The sequence below is a fragment of the Lemur catta genome, chromosome 13, assembly GCF_020740605.2.
Source record: "Lemur catta isolate mLemCat1 chromosome 13, mLemCat1.pri, whole genome shotgun sequence".
NCBI classification, from domain to species: Eukaryota; Metazoa; Chordata; class Mammalia; order Primates; family Lemuridae; genus Lemur; species Lemur catta.
In genome coordinates, this window is record NC_059140.1 from 2545422 (window position 1) to 2560477 (window position 15056).

Consider the following 15056-nt stretch of genomic DNA (forward strand, 5'->3'; position numbering starts at 1 on the left):
ACATTTTACTAATCCATTCATGAATTGATGGGAATTTGGGTTGTTTCTACATCTTTGCAATTGTGAATTGTGCTGCTATAAATATTCAGGTATAGGTGTCCTTTTTATAGAATGACTTTTGTTCTTTTGGGTAGATGCTCAATAATGGGATTGCTGGATAGAATGGTAGGTCTACTTGAATCTGTTTAAGGTATCTCCATAATGCTTTCCATAGGGGTTACACTAGTTTGCAGTACCACCATCAGTGTATGAGTGTTCCTCTCTCTCCACATCCACGCCAACAGGTATAGTTTTGGGACTTTTTGATAAACGTCATTCTCACTGGAGTTAAGTAATATCTCATTGTGGTTTTGATTTGCATTTCCCTGATGATTAGAGATGTTCAGTATTTTTTCATACTTCTTTTTACTTAAGATTGCTTTGGCTATATGAGGTCTTCTCTGGTTCCATACAAATCATAGAATCACTTTTTCTAGATCTGTAAATAATTATGCTGGTACATTCATACATATTGCATTAATTCTGTAGATAACTTTAGGTTGTATGGACATTTTAATGATATTGATTCTCGCAATCTTTGAGCAAGATAGATTTTTCCAACTCTTTACAGCTACCATTTTTTTTCCTAGTGTCTCATTGTTCTACCTGTATATGTCTCTCACATATTTCTTTATATATATACCTAGAAATTTAATTTTCTTTGCAGCTATTGTAAAAGGTATTGCGTTTTTGATATAAATTTTGGCTTGACTGTTTTTGGCACATATGAATGCCTCTGTTTTGTGTGTATTGATTTTGTATCCTGAGATTTCACTGAATTTGTTTATGAATTCTAGGAGTCTCGTTGTTGAATCCTTGGTGTTTCCTAGATATAATATAACTTTAGCAAAGAGCACCAGATTTATCTCATCTGCCCGCATTTGGATTCCCTTAATTCTGCTCTCTTGCCTGATTGATCTCACAAGGACTTCCAACACTATGTTGAATAGAAATGGAGATAGTGAGCAACCTTGTTGAGTTCCAGTACTAAGTGGGAATGTTTCAATTTTTTCTCTTTCAGTATGATATTGGCCATGGGTTTATAATAAATGGACTTGGTAATTTTAAGGTATGACCCGTCTATGCCTCTTTTGTTAAAAGTATTTTTTTAAATAGTAGGTATTTATTTTTTATAATTTATTTTTTCTTATTTCAGCTATTCATCGGGGTACAAAAGCTCAGGTTATATACATTGTCCGTGTCCGCCCACCCCCTGAGACAGAGCCTCAAGCCTGTCCATTCTCCAGACAGTGCGCCTGGCATTCACCATGTAGTCATATCTCCATCACCTCGCCCCACCCCCACCTCCCCAAGTCAGCACCTTCAAGCATGACCATTCCCCAGATGGCACACAACGCACTCATAATGTAGACATGAACCCATCCCCTCCTCCTACCCCCCGTCTCAGTCTGATATATAATTGGTATCCATTCCCGATGTGCATTTAGGTGATGATCAGGGAAACCAATTTTCTGGTGAGTACATGTGATGTTTGCTTTTCCATTCTTTGGATACTTCACTTAATATAATGGGTTCCAACTCTCTCCAGCAGAACCAAAGAGATGTCCTATCACCATTATTTCTTATAGCTGAGTAATACTCCATGGTATACATATACCACAGTTTACTAATCCATTCGTGGATTGATGGGCATTTGGGTTGTTTCCACGTCTTTGTGATTGTGAATTGTGCTGCTATAAACATTCAGGTACAGGTGTCATTTTTATAGAATGACTTTTCTTCTTGTGGGTATATGCCCAATAATGGGATTCCTGGAACGAATGGTAGGTCTCCTTGAATCTATTTAAGGTATCTCCATAATGCTTTTCACAGGGGTTGCACTAGTTTGCAGTCCCAGCAGCAGTGTATGAGTGTTCCTGTCTTTCCACATCCACGCCAACATGTGTTGTTTTGGGATTTTTTGATAAAGGCCATTGTCACCGGAGTTAAGTGGTATCTCATTGTGCTTTTGATTTGCATTTCCCTGACGCTTAGGAATGTTGAACATTTTTTCATATGTTTCTTAGCCATGTTTATATGTTCTTTTAAAAATTTTCTATTCATGTCATTTGCCCACTGTTTGATAGGGTTGTTTAATTTTTTCTTGCTAATTTTCCTAAGTTCTAAATAGATTCTTGTTATCAGTCTTTTATCTGATGTGTGGTATGCTAAAATTTTTTCCCATTCTTTAGGCTATGTGTTTACCTTCATGACTGTTTATTTGGCTGTGCAGAAGCTTTTTAATTTAATCAGGTCCCATTCATTTACTTTTGTTGTTGCTGTGATTGCCTTAGGGGTCTTCTTCATAAGTTCTTTGCCTAGACCAATGTCTGTAAGAGTCTTTCCTACTTTTTCTTCTAGAATTCTAATTGTTTCCCATTTAGGCTTAAATCTGTTATCCACTGTGATTTGATTTTTGTGAGAGCTGAAAGCTCTGGGTCCTGTTTCAGTCTTCTACATGTGGCTATCCAGTTTTCCCAGCACCATTTATTGAATAGGGATTCTTGTACCCAGAGTATGTTTTTGTCTATTTTGTCAAAGATGAGATGGCTATATGCAGATGGCTTTATATTTGAATTTTCTGTTCTGTTCCACTGGTGTGTGTACCTGCACTTGTGCCAATACCAGGCAGTTTTAAGAACCACAGCCTTGTAGTATAATTTGAAGTCTGGCAAATTAATACCTCCCATTTTGTTTTTATTGCTTAAAACTTCATTTGCTAAAAAGGGTCTTCTCTGATTCCATACAAAGTGTATAAATATTTTTTCTAAATATGTGAAAAATGTTGTTGGTAATTTAACAGGCATTGCATTGAATCTATAGATTACTTCGGGTAGTATAGACATTTTGACAATGTTGATTCTTCCAATCCACGAGTATGATATGGTTTTCCACCGTTTTACATGTTCTGCGATTTCCTTCCTTAGTGTTTCATAGTTCTCCCTATAGAGGTCCTTTACGTCCTTAGTTAAATGTATTCCTATATATTTTATTTTCTTTGTTGCTATTTTGAAGGGTATTGAGCCCTTAATTTTGTTCTCTTATTGAACATTATTGGCATATATGAATGACTCTGATTTGTGTGTATTGATTTTGTAACCTGAGACATTACTGAATTCGTTAATTAATGGCAGGACTCTCTTGGTTGAGTCCTTGGGGTTTTCCAGATACAACATCATATCATCAGTGAAGAGTGAGAGTTTGATCTCTTCTGTCCCAATTTGGACACCCTTGATACTGCTCTCTTGCCTGCTACCTCTTGCAAGGACTTCCAATACTATGTTGAAAAGTAATAGGGACAGTGGGCAGCCTTGTCTGGTTCCAGTTCTGAGTGGGAATGCTTTCAATTTTTCCACATTCAGTATGATGTTAGCTGTGGGTTCGTCATATATGGCTTGTATCATTCTTAGGTAGGTCCCATTTATGCCTATTTTGTTAAGTTTTCTTATCATAAAAGGGTGTTGAATTTTGTCAAATGCTTTTTCTGCATCTATTGAGAGGATCATATGGTCTTTATTTTTGTTTCTATTTATGTGGTGAATTACATTTATGGATTTTCGTATGTTGAAGCACATCTGCATCTCTGGGATGAAGTCTATTTGGTTGGGATGAATTATTTTTTAATAAGCACTTGGATACGATTTGCTAGGATTTTATTGAGAATATTTGCATCTATGTTCATGAGAAAAATTGGTCTGTGGTTTTCGTTTTTTGTTGCATCCTTTCCTGGTTTTGGTATCAATGTTATATTGGCTTGGTAAAATGTGTTGGGGAGAATTCCATCCTTTTCGATATTGGAGAATAGTTTATGTAGGATGGGCCAGAGTTCATCTTTGTATGTGTGGTAAAATTCGGGTGTGAACCCACCTGACCAGGGCTTTTCTTTTTGGGAAGGTTTTTTATTGCTGTTTCAATTTCAGTTCTTGATATTGGTCTATTCAGGAATTCTAATTCTTCCTGATTGACCTTGGGAAGGCTGTGTGTTTCTAAAAATTTGTCCATTTCCTCTTCATTTTCTAATTTGTGTGCATAAAGATTTTTGTAAAATTCATAGATGATGTCATGTATCTCTGGGCATTGGTCGTGATTTCTCCTTTCATGTTCCTGATGGAAGTTATTAGAGATTTTTCTTTTCTGCTCTTGGATATTGTAGCCAGTGGTGTGTCTATTTTATTTATCTTTTCAAAACAAACAACTTTTTCTTTTATTAATTTCCATTATACTATTTTTGTTGTCCTTTTCATTTAATTCTGATTTGGTCTTAATAATTTCTCGCCTTCTGCTGTGTTTGGGGTTAGTCTGTTCTTGTTTCTCCAGCTCTTTGAGTGTATTCATTAAGTTGGCTATTTGTACATTTTCTGTCTTTTTGAAATAGGCATTTATGGACATGAATTTTCCTCTCAGGATTGCTTTAGCGGCGTCCCATAGATTTTGATAAGTTGCGTCTCCATTTTCATTTAATTCAAAGAATGTTTTGATTTCTTACTTGATTTCTTCCTTTACAAAATAATTGTTCAGGAGAAGGTTCTTTAGCTTCCATGACTTTGAGTAGGAATGAGAGTTCCTGTTAGAGTTCATTATTACTTTTATTCCACTGTGATCTGACAAGATACATGGTATGATTTCTATTGTTTTAAATTTTTTAATACATGCTTTATGTCCTAGGATATGGTCAATCTTAGAGAATGTCCCGTGTGCTGATGAGAAGAATGTATATTCAGTTGTTTTCAGTTAGAATGTCCTGTAGATGTGAGTCAGTCCCATTTGTTCTAGCATTCTGTTTAAGTCTACTATTTCTTTCCTTATTTTCTGCTTGGTGGATCTGTCCTGTGCTGTCAGTGGGGTGTTAAAGTCTCCAGGTATTACAGTATTTTTGTCTATCATTTGGTTCAGCTCAATTAGGGTTTGCTTTATGAATCTGGGTGTGCCTAGGTTGGGGGCATATATATTAAGTATGGTTATGTCTTCTTGTTGAATTGTGCCTTTCACCAGTATGTAGTAACCATCTTTGTCTTTTACTATTTTTGTTGGTATAAGACTAAGTTATTGGCAATTAAAACTGCCATACCAGTTTTCTTTTGGCTACCGTGTGCTTGAAATATCTATTTCCATCATTTTATTTTAAGTCTAAATGCAGCTTTGAAGGTTGGGTGAGTTTCATGAAGACAGTAGATACTTGATTTGTTTTTTTTTTTTTTTTCCATTGGCCCAGTCTATGTGTCTTGAGTGGGGAATTCAGGCCATTGACATTTGGTGAGAGAACTGATAAGTGGGACAGATTTCTGTTCATATTGTTGGGTAGGACTTCATTGCTATGTTTTCTGTCTTGAGCCATTGTGGTGGCTAGAATTTGATCTTTAGCTCTTGGGTGGTTTTACATTTGTGAGTCTTTGTTGGGACGGTCCGAGTGTAATTCTCTTTTGAGTACTTCATGGACGGATAGTCTTGTTTTGGTGAATACCCTCAGTCCTTGTTCATCTGAGAATGTCTTTATTTCTCCTTCATATAGACAGCTTAGCTTAGCTGGGTACAAGATTCTAGGCTGGGCATTATTCTGTTTCAGAAGAGTGAGAATGGGGCCCCAACTTCTTCTTGCTTGTAAACTTTCAGTTGAGAAATCTGGCATAATTCTAATGGGCCTCCCTTTTTATGTTACTTGTTTCTTTCTCCTTAGAGCTCGAAGAAGGGTCTCTTTAGTGGATATTTTGGTCAGTCTGATGACTACATGGCGTGGTTGTTCCTATTTGTTATGAATCTCCCAGCAGTTTTTTGAGCTTCTTGAACCTGTACATTTAGACTTTTAGCAAGGCCTTGGAAATTTTCCTCTATTATGTCTTCAAATAATTTATCCAGCCCTTGCTTATTATCTTCTTCACCCTCAGGGATGCCGATAACTCTCACGTTAGGCTTCTTCACATAATCCCACATTTCTTGTAGACTCTGATCTTTTTTCTTATTTCTTTGCTCTATCTCTGTGACTGACTTGTTTAAATGGAATGAGTCATCTTCAATCTCTGAGATTCTGTCTTCTGTTTGTTCTACCCTGTTCTTGAGACTTTCCACTCTGTTTTGTAGCTCCCTGAATAAATTCTTCATTTCTAGGAGTTCAGTTTGGTTTTTCTTCAATATTTCTATGTCCTTAGTGAATTTTTCTTCCAAATCCTGGATTTTTTTTGTGGTTTCTTTGTGTTGGTTATCCATTTTTTCTTGTATATTAGTCAGCTGATTTATAATCCATAACAGAAATTCTTCCGGTAACATGTTGGTATTTTGAATCTGGTTTGTGCGAATTGGAGGAGAGCTGGTATTTCTCTTTGGGGGTGAGATTTCCGTTTGTTTTTTTGCGCTCCCCATATTTTTCTGCTTAGCCCTTCCCATCTGGATCTATCGTTAGATCTTTTCTCACAACTTTAGTCTGGCTAACAGCACACCTTGTACTCTGCTCTTAGGCTGTGAAACAATCTAGGTATGTTGCTTCCTTTGTCCTGGGGGAGACTGTTGTGTGTTGTTTAGAGTTTTTTCTATCTCAGTTGTGGGACTGCTTCTGATGGGTCCGCCCCCAGAGGTTTGGCTTGACCTAAGACCGGTTTGGCAAGTTAAGTCACTGTGTTTTGGACTTTCAGTTAACAAGTAAGATTCACACTATTTGCAAGCAGAAAGTCTCTCCATCTCTTTTTCTTTTTTCGTGTCTTTTGGTTCTTTCTCTAGATGTGTGTTTTCTGTCTCTTTCCACAGGAAAGACACTAGCTAGGGGGAGGAGGCGGTGACCTCGCTCAGTCAGTTCCCCAGCTGCTGCAGCTCCCACGGGCAAAGGTCTACCCTGTCACAATTTTCCCAAGGTCCAGGCTCCACACTCTTGCATCTGGGGAATCACTCAGAGTTCACACCCGGGAAGGGGACCTGGAGAGGGTCCATGGACCAGGGGATGGCGCCCTTGGGGAGCCACCTGGCACCCTATGACTCTGTAGCAGCTAGGCCTTGGACCCCACAATGACAGCTGCCCATCCACAAATCACCGGCCCTGGGGGGGAATGTTCAGGGTCTGGCAGGAACCAGAGCTGGGGGCCTGGAGAGCTCAGTGTTACACAGTAGCTCCCAGGCTAGAGGGCCACCAAAAAGGAGAAAAGAAAATGAAAAGAGAGAAAAAAGAAAAAGAAAAATAATAAAAATAAAAATAAAAATATGAATAAAAAGAAAAAGAAAAAGAGAAACAAAAAAAGAAAAAAAACAAAAAACAAAACAAACAAAAACACTAATAATAATAATAATAATAAATAATAATATTTTAGAAAACCAATATGAATGAATATAAAAAGGAAAAAACAAACAAACAAACAAACAAAACCTGTTATTCCATGACCAAGATTCTTAGCTCTTTCCCACTGATGTCTCCTGTCCACAGAGTTCACACAGAGCCACAGCTTTTGGCATGGGGTCACGGACTATAAAAGGGAGCCGCGCGGGGACACGCGCAGCCCCCTATGCATCCGCAGCGGCTAGGCTGTGGGACTCAATATGGCGACCTCGTGACCGCTGGTCACCGGCACTGGGGGAGAATGTTCAGAGTTCGGCAGGTGCCAGAGCGCACAGTAGCTCCCCGGCAGGGGGGCCGCCAAAGAAGAAAAAGAGAAAAAATAACCCACTTTATAATTTCATGATCGCAGTCCCTCTCCTCAGCACAGCTCTGCACCTGTTCCTTTAAATGTTGGGTTGCTGTGGAAACCCCCCAGAGTCTAAGCTCCTTCCTGCTTATGTAACCTGTCCTTGGAACTCCACGTCTCCTGCGGTGATTCTGCACTGACTTCAGTCAGATCCCTGATTGAGTGGGTGTGGAGGTCAGTGGGGAGAACAAGCTGTTTTGCTGTGGGGCTGAACCCGCCTCACTCGTTGGTGAGGTGGGTACAGCCGTCCCGCAATCCGCTGTCTATTTTCCATCCCGCACTCTCCAAATTATCTCGGTCTGATTTCCCACTCGCCTCTTTTTTTTCTTGTTCTCTGTGTCCCACAGTGATTCTCCATGGGTTCACGCTGCCGTTCCTGCAGGGGAGCGATCCTCTAGCATTGCGGCAGGTCGAGATCCATGCCTTCCTCTCCGGGAGCACAAATCCAGGAGGGTACCACCAGTCCACCATCTTCCTCCTCCTCCCTCTCTTCATTTTTAATAACTCTGACACTTGGGGCAAATTTCTAATCTACAAGATAAAGAGATTAGGCTCATCAAGTCTAAGATTCATTGAAGTTCTAAATTCTATGCTTCAAATTTTTAAGCTGAAAAAAATTTTAACATTTGAATACCAGTCATACCAGGAATTTTTCACTAGATATTTATTATGTGTCAGACACCTAAGTCCTTTATTAACTCAATAATCCTCATAATTCCATGATGAACAAAATGAAGAAGTAAGTTGCCCAAGGTTGTCCACCTGGTTGGAAGTGGAGAGGCTGAAATTTTAACTGTTTTTAACCTGGAATTTGGAACCTGTGCCTGTGACAGTTATACTACACTGCTTCTTGCCATCTTGTGAGCCAGATACCATGCGTGACACTGGGGAAATCTCTGTGAGCAAGTCATAATGATGATGAAGGAAGGATGGGTAGTCACTGAATATCTTTTTTTTTCATCTCACTCAGTAACTTCTTCATTTCTGACCATGGTTTTTATGATTTCTGGGTTACCACTGCTGTGGCCATGTCCACAGTATCACAGTGTCATGAAATCTGAATACTCCTCTTGAGAATTGATAAAGTTAAGATGCACAAAAAATTAAATGTATGTACCATACCATGTCCCTTACAAAGTGATGGTGTTTATTTCAAAAGAAACAATGTACATTAGAGAAAATAAATAAAAATAAAAGCCAAAAATTACAACTAAGGAAAAATATAATGGCAGGCAAGGTCTAACGCAGATTCCCAAAGGTTGTACCTCATCATGTGAATAGTTTGGAGGCGTTAATATGTATCCTGAAAAAAAAAAAAAAAAAAAAACAGGATGTCAAAATTTCAATCCATTCCAAAAAGGCTGCTTTTTGTCTTGCTTCTCCCTAGGGGGCTGTGACTTAAAATGTTCTCCTTTGTCTGGCAGGAAATAGTCCTGAATAACCTGGCGTTACAAAAAATATTCCACCACAGATCCATTTTTGTAAGAATATATACACATATCTCTTGGAAGCTGTTTTATCTGAAACACATTTAGTATTGTCTACATCCTGAATAACTTACACTGAGCTTCATAATCAGGTGTACTATTCCCGGTGTCAACAAAGTAAGGCACACTCTGTCACATATACTTTACTAACCTAGAAGAAACATCTATTTTCCTCATGAGACACAACATTTGTTTGTTTGTTGTTCTTTTTTTTTTTGCAGAATTTTATTAATTAAATATTCACGTAGACCTTAACATAGAAGATACAGGGCAATGCAGTGTTCAGTATTTCAGCTATATCACTAATAAGTTGCTACCAATTTTTGATATACCCATATCTTGCCACCTGCTCAGTGACAGGGCAAATTCTAGGAAGGGAATTTCAGTATGTGGGTGTGAAAGGGATTGCGAAGTGGTGAAGGGATCAAAGAAGATATGACACAGATAAGTGTGGATTCACATAAGTTCATCCTCAACTAATCATAGTGATGTAACTGAGAACATGCAGAGAGACATGTGGGTTTTACATTTGTTAGCCAATCCTGTTTCAATATTGCTTCATTCAGTTGAGTTCAAAAGTCATATGGTAGAAATATCTAGCTGATCCAGCAGAATTATTCAACATTTTATGTCAATGTAGTGACGGGGGGCAGAATGATTCTCAAATGTGAAGAGCACTTTGCCAACTTAAAAGAAGCACAGGTATGGGCTAACTTGATGAGATAGCTTCTTTCTTGGAGTCATACTGAGGACAGACTAAAAAAATCATGTTGGAAATCTGAGGTAATACAATCTTGTTTGGAAAAATTGAAGTATTACAAAATTTAATAAGACAAAGGTAATTGGGAACCCTATGATATGATGTTCAAAATAGGTGTCTCCACAAAGTAATATGAGATGAATTATTTTATAGAAGTCAAATTAGTTGTATAAATACTAGAAATTATCAAGGCCATAAAATGTCTTTTCCCTGACTGACCTTAAAGCCTACCTCCTCTTACAGCTAACGTAAGGGTACTCTGTGGTACGGAATCACCTCCACTACTAACGCCCAGGAGATCCCAGAGATACTCACTTCTGATGCTCGAGAATTGACTAGACCTGGATCTAAATTATCAATAACCAGATCTAGCCGCCTTTTTGATAACCATTTGTCTCATATATGTATCTCCCTGCCATGGATGGAGGGAATTTAGGCCTGTTCCTCTCTTCATTGCTGATTAACTTAAATGACTTTTCTTTTAGAAATTGTTACTTTCATCTCTTCAGATTCACATAATGAGGTTCTTTCTTTACATTTCCAGCCCTTCAGGGGCACTTTTCCATAGATTAGTATTCCAAGGTTACAATCATTCTTAAATTAAAATTTAAAAAATACTTTTGAAGTATCCCAAGAATGGAAAAATAAGCACCACATGTACTCACCAGCAAACTGGTTTCCCTGATCATCACCTAAGTGCACATTTGGGAATAACACCAATTGGGTATCGGACTGAGGTGGGGGGTGGGGGTAGGAGATGGGTGTATACCTACATGATGAGTGCAATGTGCACTGTCTGGGGAGTGGACACTCTTGAAGCTCAGACATGGGGGGATAGGGGGGAATGGGCAATATATATAACCTGAACTTTTGTACCCCCATAATAAGCTGAAGTAAAAAAATAAAAATAAAAAAATTACTTTTGAGATTTTCCCTTTCTTACCCACAATATGATTCACAATTTATGTAAATAATTAAAATTTTACTATCTCCCCATGTAAAAAATTGTATTCAGACTCATGAGGCTGAGTCAAGATCTTACCTCCTCTGCAGATTTATTCCAACTCTTTTGCCATTCCAAGGTTGCTCGGCTTTTTTTGTGGTTTTAGTGTCTTCATAAAAATGTGATGCATGAACAAATGAGTAAAAGTACATTCCTGTCTAATGATTCTATTCACCAGGCTTGTCTTTCTGTTTGTGACCTCATTTCTTATTGCCTGGAATCACCTCCCCTCATGTATTGACTTTCTTCATACATTTGTTGCCTCATACAATAACACATAAATGCCACAACGAACAAGGAATACAACTTTAAATTAGGAAACTCTATCTATTCCTAAAACCTATGTACATTTCTAATTTTTCCATGCATGTCCTATTTATTACATTCCATTTTGTGGGATTCATATATAGATAACTCTTTCTCACTTCCTCCAAGCTTTACCAAATGCCACCACATGAGTGAGTTTTTCCCTGACTACTCTCTATTCAAAGTTGAGCGCTCCAATGAAATTCTGACACTCTTCTTTGACTCACTTTTCTCCATGGCATTTATCGTCCTATGACATAAATTGCCTTATATGTCTGTCACCCTTTGATCCCACTCACTATGACCTGAATGGACAGGGGCTTTCTTTTCTTTTCTTTTTTTGGTCCTGATCAATGCTTTATCCCCAGTGCCCAAAACATAGACAAAACTCAGTAAGTATTGCTTGAACAGGCAGACCTCAAGCTTTTCTCAATTTTTACTTTTGTATATACATATTCCATACAGGAGACATTGGGTGTACTACTATAGTTTCCCAAGAATGCCATAACAGAGTATCACCAACTGTTTGGCTTAAAATAACAAAAATTTATTCTCTCACAGTTCTGGAGGCCAGAAGTCAGAAGTCAAGATTTTAGCAGGGTAGGTTACATCTGAAGATGCTAAGAGGGAGAATCTCTTCCATTTTTCTCTGTAGCTTCTGGTGGTTACCAAGGGTCACCAGCATCCCTTGGTTTGTAGGTGCATCACTCCACTCCCTCCCTCCATTATCACAGGGCATTCTTGAGGTGTCTCTGTCTTCATATGGTCATCTTTGTTATAAGGACATCAGTCTTATTAAAGGCCCAATATGAATTCATCTTAACTAATATTCCTTTTTATATATTTAAGGCAGAATTTTTCTTTTTAATTTTATTTTTTATTACTTAAAAGTATTACAGGGGTACCAATGCTTTGGTTATATAAATTGCTTTTGTACCACCTGAAAAGCATGCCCATCCCCCAAAGAGTATGCACCACATCCATTAGGTGTGGATTTACCCATCCCCTCCTCCCCTTTCCCACCTGCCTGAGACTCTATAAATATTATTTCCCATATGTGCACTTTAATGTTGATCAATTAGTACCAATTTAATGGTGAGTATATGTGGTGCTTGTTTTTCCATTCTTGTGATACTTCACTTAGAATGATGGGCTCCAGCTCAATCCAGGATAATACAATAGGTACCTCATCATTTTCTATGACTGATCCACTCATGTATCGATGGGCACTTGGGTTGTTGCCACATCTTTGCAATTGTGAATTGTGCTGCTATAAACATTCTAGTACAGATGTCTTTTTTATGAAAAGTCTTGTTTTCCTTTGGGTAGATGACCAGTAATGGGATCGCTGGATCAAATGGTAGTTGTACTTTTAGTTCTTTGAGGTTTCTCCATAGTACTTTCCATAGAGATTGTACCAGCTTGCAGTCCCACCATTTGGGTATGAGTGCTCCTATCTCTCTGCCTCCATGCCAAAATTTGTTGTTTGGGGACTTTTTGATAAAAGGCCATTCTCACTAGAGGTAGGTGATATCTCATTGTGATTTTGGTTTGCATTTCCCTGATGATTAGAGATGTTGAGCATTTTTTCATGTTTTTTTCGTCATTAGTCTATCTTATTTTGAAAAGTGTCTGTTCATGCCTTTTGCCCACTTTTTAATGGGGATGTTTCATTTTTCTTACTGGTTTTCCTGAGTTCTATAGGATTCTAGTTATCAGCCCTTTATCAGATGTGTAACATGCAAATATTTTCTCCCATTCTGTAGGTTGTCTGTTTGCTCTAATGACAGTTTCCTTGGCTGTGCAGAAGCTTCTTAATTTGATTAAGTTCTATTTAATTATTTTTGTTGATGCCATGATTGCCTTTGGGGTCTTATTCATAAATTCTTTCCCTAGGCCAATGTCTATAAGAGTTTTTTCAACATTTTCTTCTGGAATTGTTAGGGGTTTTTATGGCTGCATTTCCATACAAGTTCAAATGCCGAATATCTTTTCTATAGCCCATAACATTGGGCTATAGAAAAAATGGCCCAGGTTTTATATTTGTATAATTGAAAAATCTTTTCTCTGTTTCCCTTTGTACTGTGTAGGATATTTACTATAAATTGTAAACCAAATACTCTAAACTGTCCAGTAATAAACAGTTTTGTTTCTGTTTTGTTTCTTATTCTTGATTTCTATTATTGAGCTGGCCACATGCTCATTGGAGCTGAATTTCTCTATCAATTTATCTGTAAAAGAGTTCTGATATTTCAGGCATTGTCTATGTGCTTTTGGAAACATATTCATTTTATAAAAATTCTTATCAATCATACAATATTATTGTTATTCTAATTCCTTATTGAGAAAAAGTATTCATAGAAACAAAACTTAGCTAAAGCCCCACAATTTCAAAAATTAAGTAGTGCCAACAGCAAATTATTTCTTTCTAATACTCTGCTTCTTAATCGTTTTCTTTCCTGATTCTGCTCCTGCTATTTGATCATTGACCTACAGAATTTACCAGGATCACATGCTTTATAAGTCACTGGGTAAATGTTTACCAAATTAATGAACCTGTTTCACTTTTAGTGTTACTAGCTACATAAAAAAGCTTGCTCATGATGGTGTGGGGGAACCAGACCTTCAACTCTGACTTCATCCTGCTGGGAATCTTCGATCACAGCCCACCCACACCTTCCTCTTCACCCTTGTCTTGATCATCTTTGCAGTGGCCCTGATGGGGAACTCGGCCATGGTTCTCCTCATCTACCTGGACCCCCACCTCCACACCCTTATGTACTTCCTCCTCAGCCAACTGTCTCTCATGGACCTTAACATCATCTGCACCACCATACCCAAGATGGCTTTCAACTACTTGTCTGGGAGCAAGTCCATTTCTGTGGCTGGCTGTGCCACACAAATTTTCTTCTATACATCACTGCTTGGCTCTGAATGCTTCCTGCTGGCTGTCTTGGTTTATGACTGCTATATTGCCATTTGTCACCCTCTAAGATATACCAGTCTCATGAGCTCCAAAATCTGTGGACTTCTGGCTGCCTCCTCCTGGCTGCTGGGCTACAAAGATGGTATCATTAATGCCGTAGCCACATTTTCCTTCTCCTATTGTGGGTCTCGGGAAATAGCCCACTTCTTCTGTGACTTCCCTTTCCTACTAATCCTTTCATGCAATGACACATCAACATTTGAAGATGTCTTTTCATCTGCTGTATAGTAATGATTGTTTTCCCTGTAGCAATCATAATTGCTTCCTATGCCCGTGTTATTCTGTCTGTCATTCACATACGGTCTGGGGAGGGTGTCACCTGTTCCTCCCACCTCATGGTGGTGGGAATGTACTATGGAACAGCCTTGTTCATGTACATACAGCCCACTTCTGATCGTTCACCCACCCAATACAAGATGGTGTCTGTTTTCTATGCCATCCTCACTCCCATGCTGAACTCCCTCATCTACAAGGAAGTGGCCAGAGCATTCATGAAAGTGTTAGAGAAGGGTAAGTCTGGAGAGTGAGCTGCCTAATTATCTTCATGCTTTTCTGTCTGCTAAATTCTTCCTTCTAATGCTCCTCTTTTCTCCATTTAGTCCTGAAGATAGCACTCATTGTATATGTATATTTGTAATAACATATATATGGGCATCAATATAATTTATTTCACAGAAATTATTTTAAATATTTATTGTTTATATTGAATTTTATTGTGACTACAATATAAGGCATTTCAATAAGGACATTAGAATTTTTTAATTATCAGGAATTTTATGTTATACAGCCAGGTAGCAAACAAAGCTTCTCTTCC

At 38.2% G+C, this 15056-nt stretch overlaps 1 pseudogene; it reads left to right on the forward strand.

Annotated features, from left to right (window-relative positions):
* The first annotated feature begins 13859 nt into the window (after positions 1–13859).
* LOC123649139 lies at positions 13860–14769 on the forward strand (annotated as a pseudogene).
* The last annotated feature ends 287 nt before the right edge of the window (positions 14770–15056 follow it).